We start from the raw sequence: 10,406 nt of genomic DNA, 5'->3' as shown, positions 1-10,406 counted from the left end.
TAAAGCAATGAAAACAAAACTAACAAATATGTTGAGAGGAAAGGAAAGAAAGAAAAGAAAGAATAGCTATGTAAAGTTAAATAGAGGTAGATGAAGAAGATTTATATATCTTAAAGATTAACTGCAAGGGGAAAAGAACAGTAGGAAAGGCAAACAAAGGAATAAATGTAGAGAAAATATAAGGTTAAAAAAAATAAAAGTTTAAATTATAAAAAAGAGAAAAGATTAAAAAAAGAAAAAAAGGAAGAAGAAAGAAAAGGAAAACTCCACAGAACTGCAAAAGCCAAATGTAGATGCAGAGGTTTATAACAATAAAAAGTGTGACTAAATATACACCAATATATACACACCCATAAGGAAAGGCAAAACAGTCCAACAAAAATAAAGTACAATAGATTGACACAGTGAACAAAATAAACCTAAAATTATATATACCAGAACAAAACTAACTAAAGCAGAAAGTGGAAAACAAAACTAAAGCAAGGTGCCAACTGGGGAATAAAGCAATGAAAATAAAACTAACAATATGTTGAAAGGAAAGAAAAGAAAGAAAATAGCTATGCAAAGTTAAATAGAGGTAGATGAAGAAGATTTATATATCTTAAAGATTAACTGCAAGGGGAAAAGAACAATAGGAAAAACAAAGGAATAAATATAGAAAAAATAATACTAGGTTTAAAATAGTAAAAATTAAAATTAAAAAAAGAGAACAGAAAAGAAAAAACAAAACACAACTCCCCGGAATTGCAAAAACCCAAAATAGAGGCAGAGGTTTATAACAGCAATAAAACTCGTGACTGGGGCGGGGAGGGAAGCTCAAAAGCTCAGAAGTTAGATTACATAGTGTCAATAAAATCGACAACTACAACAGAGAGCAGGGGGAAAGTAAAAAAAAAAAAAAAAAAAATCCAAAAGAATCTACAGAACAAGTCAAAACGCAAGAATAATCCGTGTTTTTCTTGAGTCACTGCTATCAGAGTCCTTTCCCTAGCTGGGAGTCACAGTCCACCTCACCTCCCTAGGATGCCCTCCAGCACTGTGCTGATCTCTGGACCTGCTGTAGGGCAGCTCACATTCTAATCTGGTCCTACTCCTGTGTGTTCTTGCCTCCAATGTCCACAGCTATCAGAACTAGTGTGTTTTCTTTTGTGGGAGTGCTCAATGACCTTTTATATATTCCATAGACACAGAGTCTGCCTAGTTGATCATATGGATTTAATCTGCAGCTTGTACAGCTGGTGGGAGTGTTTTAGGTCTTCTTCCCTAGTCACACTGCCCCTGGGTTTCTATTGTGGTTTTATTTCTACCTCTGGATTTGGGTCATCCACTGGGGTTTGCTCCTGAGGCTGCCCTGGAGGGCTTGGGTTTGCCTCTGTGAGGGCCAGGTGTGGAAGTGGTGTAGCTGCTTGGGTCGCAGGGGTTCTGGCAGCACCAGGTACTCAGGGGAGTTGGCGGCTGGGGCAGCAGGAAATATAATGCTCTAGAAGGGCATGGCAACCAGTATTGGCCAATAAGCTCCAGTATTCTTCCCTGACAGAGAAGCCTGGCAGCTCACAGTCTGCAGGATGGCAAAGAGTCAGACACTACCAAAGTGACCCTGTGTGCACAGGCGCAAGACTTCTTTTGCCTGTGGCAGCTCTGCCCCAGTGGGAGTTGAGCATGAAGGTGGTGCAGCGGCTTGGCTTGTGGGGACCCAGGCGGCCCAAGTGTGCAGGGGCACAGACTGGTTCCACCGCAGGAGTTATGGCCCTATCAGAGTCTTTTTTCAAGCCTCTTGAAGCTGGTGATCAGAAGGCCTCTTTGGGCAGTCTTTTTTCATGCTCTGCCCATTCAGGCACTTAGAGGGCTTCCTTACCTGCGGTCCTTCTCTGTTCGGTGCATCAGGCGTACTACTCTGTACATAGGCATGTCAGGCACTTAAGGGGGCATCCTGGGTGGGGTCCTACTCTGTAATTCAGTGCATCAGGTGTTTGATGGGCCAGCCTCTCTATCGTTCAGCTCCCAATGTTGGTGTGTGGGCGAGAGAGGCTATGGTGATGGCTCCACCTCCTACATGTGACTCAGCAATATCGCCTTGCTTCCAAGGCTGCCTGGCTTTCTTCCGCAGGAATTTCTTACCACAATCTCCTCCTTCACATCCCCTTGATTCATCTCTCCACCATCAACAGCAGCCCTCGCGCTGGGATTGCTCCAAAATCCCTAAACTCCAGCTCCCAGCCACTGTGCTGTCCAGGGTATGTATGGTTGCGGGAAGGACTGTCTGATTCTCATTCCATTTCGGCTGCCACAGATCGGCTGTTTCCCTCTCAACCTTAAATGTTTCTCCTCTGACTCAGACAATTGCCCTGATGTAGGGATTGGACCCCTGCTTCAGTTCCCCCACCCACCAAGGGCAGGTCCAGTCCTACTATCACTCCTGTTTTTCCCCCTAGTTCCCTCATCCTACCGAGTTTGGCATGGGCCTATATATTCTCTTCTGCTGTTCAGGTTCTCCTGTTTGCTCTCAGATGGCGTTCTGCATGTGCTTCTGTGTCTGAAGGCATACTCCTGATGTATCCGTGGAGAGAGATGTACTCCATGGCCACCTACTCCTCCACCGTCTTGTTCTTCCCTCCTCTATCTTTTGACAATCACCTCTCCATCTTCCTGACAATCTGGCTTGGGAATCTCTCCATTAATTATGATTCTTCCTTTTTCCTTGCCTCTCATCAGTCAGTGACCATGTTATTTTATTTTTTAATCTACAGGGAAGCAGTGTACCAGATTGGTTAAAAAATAAGGTTCAGGAACCAGAGACTGAAGCCCTAAATGGGTGACCATAGGCAAATTTTAACCTTTCTGTACTTCAGTTTTTGCATCTATAAAGGTGAAAGAACAGAACTTAACTCAGAGCACTGTGTGATTAAATGATTTACTCACTTAGAACAGTGCCGGGTGCACAGTAAGTACCCAATGCTGCTGCTGCTGCTGCTGAGTCGCTTCAGTCGTGTCCAACTCTGTGCGACCCCACAGACGGCAGCCCACCAGGCTCCTCCGTCCCTGGGATTCTCCAGGCAAGAACACTGGAGTGGGTTGCCATTTCCTTCTCCAATGCATGAAAGGGAAAAGGGAAAGTGACACGACTCTTAGCGACCCCATGGACTGCAGCCTACTAGACTCCTCCGTCCATGGGATTTTCCAGGCAAGAGTACTGGAGTGGGGTGCCAGGGCCTTCTCCAAAATACCCAATAGATGTGAGCTATTGTGATTATTACTACTTTTTGCATGTATCTCCCCCTCTCCCTCCATTCTTCCTGTAATAATGCTAATCCAGGCACTTTTAGTTCTTGGTTGGGCATTGAACTAATTCTTTTTAAAAATATTTATTTATTTATTTTTGGCTGTGCTGGATCTTCATTGCTCTGTGCAGCTTTCTCTAGTTGCAGCAAGCGGGGGCTACTCTTTTGTGCAGTACGTGGACTGCTCATTTCGGTGGCTTCTCCACTTACAGAGCACAGGCTCTAGGCCATAGGCTTCAGCAGTTGCAGCACGCAGGCTTCAGTAGTTGTGGTGCATGGGCTTGTTGTCCCACAACAAGTGGAATCTTCCTGGTCCAGGGATTGAACTCACGTCCCTTTCATTGGGAGACGGATTCTCAACCAGTGGACCATGAGGGAAGTCCTGAAGTAGTTCTTAATTGATCTCCTTATCCTCAGGATCTTCTCAGTCCAATTCAGCTTACATTCTGCTACCAGATTAATCTGACAGATGGCAAATATTTTATTTTCCTGCTCAAAAGGATTTAAATTAGAAAATAAGGTCTTTATCTTCTTTGTTTGGCATAGCGGATTCCCTTCTGTTTTCCACTGTCAGCTGCACTACCCTCTTTCAGGAACCTTCCAGCCCAGCCATGATGAGTGGTTGACTTTTCTCCATTTATGTTTGCAATTGCCCACTTCCTTGCCTTTGCGTACGGTGGACCATCTGGTGGATCACCTTCCTCTTCACACGCTTCACTGTGTGGCTAAGTCTTCCTTTTCTTTAAAGATCTGTTCACAAGGCTCTATCCATGGAGACTTCTTTTACCGGGTCATGTCCTGGCCCCACAGGAAGAAGTATGCCCTCCTTTTGCCCTTCCATAGAAACTTATCTGTGCAACTCTGATAATTCTTTTTAGCTTTCTGCTGTATTTTTGTAGTACTTAAGTACCTTTATTATTCATAAATTCAGAGCAAATTTATACTTGATACAGCTTTACATTCTTCTCACATCTACACAGTACCTCGCCTATAGCCAATGGTCAGTACCTAGTCCCTGGGTCTGTGGGCTAGTCAATGCCCAGTATATCTTAAAAATATCTTACATGACTTGAAAAGAGAAAGAAAATATTTATTCTTTATTACCAGCCAACATTATTTATTATTCATGGTAAAGGCTGACTCTTTCCAGTAAGAGTTGCATTTGAACTCAGAAACCACAGCATGTGGGAGTCAACATTAACCTTAGAGGGAGTGGTCCAACCCACGATGGGAAAACTAAGGCCAGAGGAAGACAGCGACTAATCCAAAATGCAGACCAAGTTGTAAATAGCTAAGTATCTCTGTAGCAGAGGCTGCTGTTAAGTTCTGTACTCTTGGACTAATGTTTTCTTTTTGATTGTTCTAAAATAATCTCTTTGTGGTCTAAGAGTAGTAATCAGAGAGTTCATATAAAGTTTCTTTCAAACTCTAAAATAATTTCCAAACGGAATAATTATTCATCATTTATGAAGAGGTTATAATTAGCATAGTGGCACATCTTGAAGGATGAAACAATTTAGACTGCTGAATATTTGTGATACTTAAATATAAGAAGCATTGGAAACACCAGAAGCAATGAAAATTATTAGTGTACATGGGTGCTTCTTGATGACAATAGCCAACTCAAACTTCTCATGTAGGACTGGTTATTTGCATAGTACCTTTCCTTCCCTCAGGGCTTCCTTGCTGGCTCAGTTGGTAAAGAATCTGCCTGCAATGCAGGAGACCCGGGTTCGATTCCTGGGTGGAGAAGATCTGCTGGAGAAGAGACAGGCTACCCACTCCAGTATTCTTGGGCTTTCCTTGTGGCTCAGCTAGTAGAGAATCTGCCTGCAATGTGGGAGACCTGAGTTCAATTCCTGGGTTGGGAAGATCCCCTGGTGAAGGGAAAGGCTACCCACTACAGTATTCTGGCCTGGAGAATTTCAGTCCACGGGTTTGCAAAGAATTGGACAGGACTGAGCGATTTTTGCTTTCACTTTTCCTTCCCTCTATTACAAAGTGACTGTTTTTTCCCTCTTTCTTCAAATTTCACTCAGAGAATGACTTTGCTCATCTGTAAAATGTAGATTATAATGTTAACCTCATTGGATCCAGGAAAATTTATAGAATGTATATGAAGTACCTAATGTGAAGCAAGTACTTAATTACTATGAGTCCCCATCTCTTCTTTGTCACCCTCCTTGAGATAACAGATACATAGAAATTATGCCCAAATTAGAACATGTCAAATCTTCCTAATACTTTCTGGCTGAGCTCATGGAGAGCCTTAAAATGACTTTTAGCACTCACTCCAGGCTGCTACTATGAATCAGATAGAGTTCACACATGAGGTAGGACTTATTTGTCATCCTGTCTTGGATAAATGAGAGATGGTTTCTTCCCCCCATTTCTAAATGTGGTTCTGCTGCATCTATCTGCTTCATTCCCGCACCATATCAGTCTAGCACTTTGCCTTCTGACTTTGTTTTAGAACAGGGCCTACCCACATTCTACCTTTGATTTCTGTTTCTTTTCCTGTATTCTAAAATGGTTCTGAGAAACCAAAGGTGTGGCTTACTATGGCTTGGATATACAAAGTTATTCTATCCTGAGTTGATTGAAATACTTTGTTACTTTGGTTATTCCTTCCCATTTGTTTTAGCAAAAAAAAAAAAAAAATATATATATATATGTGTGTGTGTGCGTGTGTGTGTGTGTGTGTACAGGACTCTGCAGGGGTACTAGACGCCAGATTGCTAGAGGCCAGCAGCTGTAGTTGCAGCTATTTTATGTTCAACCTGAGGATGTTTCTCTTGGCCAAAAACGCACTAAGTCGTCTGAGAGTTCAAAGCATTCAGCAAGCAGTGGCAAGGCAGATCCACCAGAAGCGGGCACCTGATTTCCATGACAAATACGGTAATGCCGTATTAGCTAGTGGAGCCACTTTCTGTGCTGCTGTGTGGGTATATACGGCAACACAAATTGGAATAGAGTGGAACCCATCGCCTGTTGGCAGAGTCACCCCAAAGGAATGGAGAGAACAGTAATCATCCCAGCTGGTTTAATACTGAATTGTTTCAAAATCAACTCATAATTAATTCCAAGTAAAAGTACTATGTACCCATTAAAATATGGCATGTTTGAAGAAATAAAGTATACTTGAAACCTTCAAAAAAAATTTATATATATGGAATATTTTAGTCTAAAACTTATTCTTTTGAAAGTTTCAAGACCAGACTAAAAAAAGGGGAAAAAAAAACTTAGAATCTGAATGTAATATTAGGTAGACAAGTCTCTAAAGGTCAGAGAAATCCTAGTTTGAACACATTCTGTTTCTAGATTTTCAAAACTCTTTGAGTAATTTCTAGTCCTTAACTGTGTAATCTTTAAAACCAGAATAAAGCTCTCTCCTTGTTATGAAGACAGAATAATTCATGAACAGTGCTCACTGAACAGAGGCTGTCACTGAAATAGGGATTCAATTAAAGAAATTATTAATTTATCCAAGTGTACTTTCAATGTAAAAAAACAAAAAAAAGTAATTCTGTAAATTTCCCACTGGGAAAATAGCATCTCGTTTCCTTCTTTTGAAAGAATGCATGACCTTTCACAAAAATCTCAACTTAAGCAAAAAATTGCTTAATGAGCTAGTTTGCCAGACTTAGTGAGAGATGTAATAAAAGTTCTTTTACATTTAGATCACCTTTCTTTTTAATAAAATGATTATCTTCAAATATTCTACAGAAATCTAAAATACTTTTTTGAAAAATAAGCTTAATCCAAGGAAACTATAATGGAGTTGATTATAAAAAATTTAAACTCAGTTAGCATTAAAGTTATACTTTAAATATAAGTGTACTAAACTGTTAAAATAATGTATCTTGATGGTGATGGGTATAGAATTAGAGATAGAAGTAGAGATTCTTCTTAATGTATTTCTGTATTGAATTGTTGCAACAAGCATTGCTATTATTTTTGCAGTGAATTTGTAAAAGAGAATTGAAAGCGAAGATGAAGTCGCTTAGTTGTGTCTGGACTTCAAGCCCATTGACGGTAGTCTGCCAGTCTCCTCTGTCCATGGGATTTTCCAGGCAAGAATACTGGAGTGTGTTGCCATTTCCTTCTCCAGGGCATCGTCCCAACCCAGGGATTGAACCCAGGTCTCCCACATTGCAGACAAACTCTTTACCATCTGAGCCACCATTTTTACTAAATTACTTTTTAGTTTTGACTCTTGGTAAAATTGTGATGCGGTTATGCTCGTGGTCTCTATTATCTGCCTCCTTATTCTGTAAGATTTTATTCTATTTCCTATTTCCTTATCGTAGTGCTCATGCTATCTATCAAAATTTCCTGCCAAGAAGAGTATGAGAAATCGATACTCTTAAATATATATTATTTCTAAGAGCATATATATTTTTTCCCTTGAATATATATTTGTTATTCAACAAAGATCAAAGTCATAAGGTCAGACATAAAGATCACCTTGCTTGAATTTCTAATTTTCATCAGCAAGAGGAGGGTTTTTTGAATGATGGAGACTTTCTGGCTCCATAAAGTCATATCATTAGATGTTGGAAGGAGTCTGTTCTGCCTTGTGTATAAACATGGCCTGGTTGCTGGACCATGGCATTATTGACTGACTGATGCTGATGCTTCTACACCAGCATGTGTAGACCACATAAAGGTCTTCCTTGTTTTGTGATTGTTGTTTGCTTGTTTTTCAATAAAGTGAGATGCCACTTCCGAGTTCTGAGCAAATTAGTGACAAGATATACCTTCATTGTAAAATGATTGCTCCGGCTGTTGGGTTGAAACTAGGATATAAGAAAGTGAGGACTGGAAACAGAAAGCTCCCTTAGGAGGCTATGCAGTAATGTAATTGAGAAATCGTGGTAGCGTGGGTGGGAAAGGAACAGTGGTGGTAGTGTGAACAGTTCGAATTTAACATCTATTTGAGGGGAGAGCAAACAGGATTCCCTGGAGATTGGATCTAAGACACACGAGTCAACAAAGATTCCATGGTTTTGGCCCAGACAATTAGAAGGATGAAGTTGCCTTCATCTCTGATGGTAATTGGTATTAATTACCAATTTTTAGTAAACAGTTGAAAAGTTTTATTTAGAAGGGGCTGAGACAGGTACTGGACCTATTCTTGATTTTTTTTTCCTCCTCTTTCATCTCCTGGTTCTGAGCAGTCCTCAAGCTTCTTCCAGTTTGTATCTGATTTAGTTCAAATAAATAACCTTCTCATATCATGATCATTAGACTGACTCTTTTTTAATTGCTAAAAAGTTCAAAATTTAAGTTCAGAATCCTCATAAACTGTATTAATAAAGTCACTATGATTTATGTTCTGATTAGTATTCATGCATTCCAATAGTTCAGAATTGAAAGAGATACAGTGTTATAATATCTACAATGCCCACAAATGTCTGTTGCAGAGCTCTGGAAATTTTAGAAGCCTGCCTCTTATCAGTGCAGTGCGTCAGTGTTGTTGTATTAAATACTTTCCTGGCCCAAGCTGCATCAGCAGGTTTTTTCCTCTTTTTTTAATTTAAGTATCTCCTGCTCACTTATGCATGGATGGCATCAGACCAATCAAGCCACTGTGAGAAACCTGCCAATTACACATTGTCATTCACTTATATCACCCACACCAACAATAGTACCTATTTCATATCGGTTTAAGGAGAAACAGTGGAGGAGATGTTTGTTCATTTCTCTTTTAAAAATGCTTCCTATCTGGCCAGGACTACAGGACAAAGTTTTTAAAAGAACGTTATTATGCTTTCTCCTTAATACCTCAATGGCATGAGAACATTCTGTGGTCATATTTTCTGAGCACAGTCAAAGAAATCAATGGAAACCAAGCTTTAAAATGTTTGGAACATCTGTTAAATAGAATCAAGGGACTAAAGAGAAGAGGGCTGAGGATGCTTTATACTAAAAACCTTTTAAAAGAATATGGATAGAATATTTTTCACAGACTAGGATAAAGCTGATCCCTTTAACAGACTATTTATTTTAGTCCCTGCACCATCTTTCCTTCCTTTTCCTCTTTGGTTAATAAGTATTCCCACTAATCAGAATGAGGTAAACAAGCTTTAATACATAAAGCAAAAGTATAAGATAAAAACATCTGAACTGTTAAAAATATCAACTTCCCTCACATTGATGTACAGATTCAATGCAATCTCAATGAAAATCCCAGATGCATTTTTGTTATTGTTGTTGTTGAAATTGACAAGCTAATTCTCATGTTTATGGGGAAAGTAGAGCATCTAGACTAGAACAAAGAACAAAGCTGAGTAACTTATATGGCTTGATTTTCAAATGGACCATAAAGCTACAGTTAATAAGGCAGTGTGGCTGAAGTGAGGTTAGACAAATGGACCAATGGAACAAAACAGAGTCCAGTAATAGATTCAGTTGATTTCTGATGAATGTCCCAAAGCAGTCCAGTGAAGGAAGGAAAAGTGGAAGCGTTAGTCCTTTAGTCATGTCCAACTTTTTGCAAGCCCAAGGACTGTAGCCTGCCAGGCTCCTCTGTCCATAGACTTCTCCAGGCATGGAGTGGGTTGCCATTCCCTTCTTCAGGGGATTATCTGGACCCAGGGATCGAACCCAGCTCCCCTGCATTGCATGCAGATTCTTTACCATCTGAGCTACCAGTGCTAGAAATAATTAGATATCTCTAAGGAAAAAAAACTCCAGTACTCTTGCCTGGAAAATCCCATGGATGGAGGAGCCTGATAGGCTGCAGTCTTTGGGGTCGCTAGGAGTTGGACACGACTGAGCGACTTCCCTTTCACTTTTCACTTTCATGCATTGGAGAAGGAAATGGCAACCCACTCCAGTGTTCTTGCCTGGAGAATCCCAGGGACGGGGGAGCCTGGTGGGCTGTCGTCTATGGGGTCGCACAGAGTCGGACACGACTGAAGCGACTTAGCAGCAGCAGCAGCAAGGGAAAAAAAAACAGGGAAACCAAACTCCTATCTCATATCATAAGCAAAAGATATTAAAAAATAAATAGGCTGGCAGAAAATATTCACAAAACACAAATATAACAAGTTCTTATATCAAGAATCTATAAGGATTCCTATGACTTAGTAATAAAAGACAAATATCCCAATTAAAAATTGG

The 10,406-nt window shown here is 40.4% G+C and overlaps 1 pseudogene; it reads left to right on the top strand.

Moving 5' to 3' along the window:
- Positions 1-5,989: 5,989 nt before the first annotated feature.
- LOC109574756 (cytochrome c oxidase subunit 7B, mitochondrial pseudogene) lies at positions 5,990-7,044 on the top strand (annotated as a pseudogene).
- Positions 7,045-10,406: the final 3,362 nt, after the last annotated feature.

This window comes from Bos indicus, chromosome 20 (assembly GCF_029378745.1).
Source record: "Bos indicus isolate NIAB-ARS_2022 breed Sahiwal x Tharparkar chromosome 20, NIAB-ARS_B.indTharparkar_mat_pri_1.0, whole genome shotgun sequence".
NCBI lineage: Eukaryota > Metazoa > Chordata > Mammalia > Artiodactyla > Bovidae > Bos > Bos indicus.
Note: the sequence above shows the minus strand (reverse complement) of the source record. Positions and strands in the feature narration are given on the sequence as shown.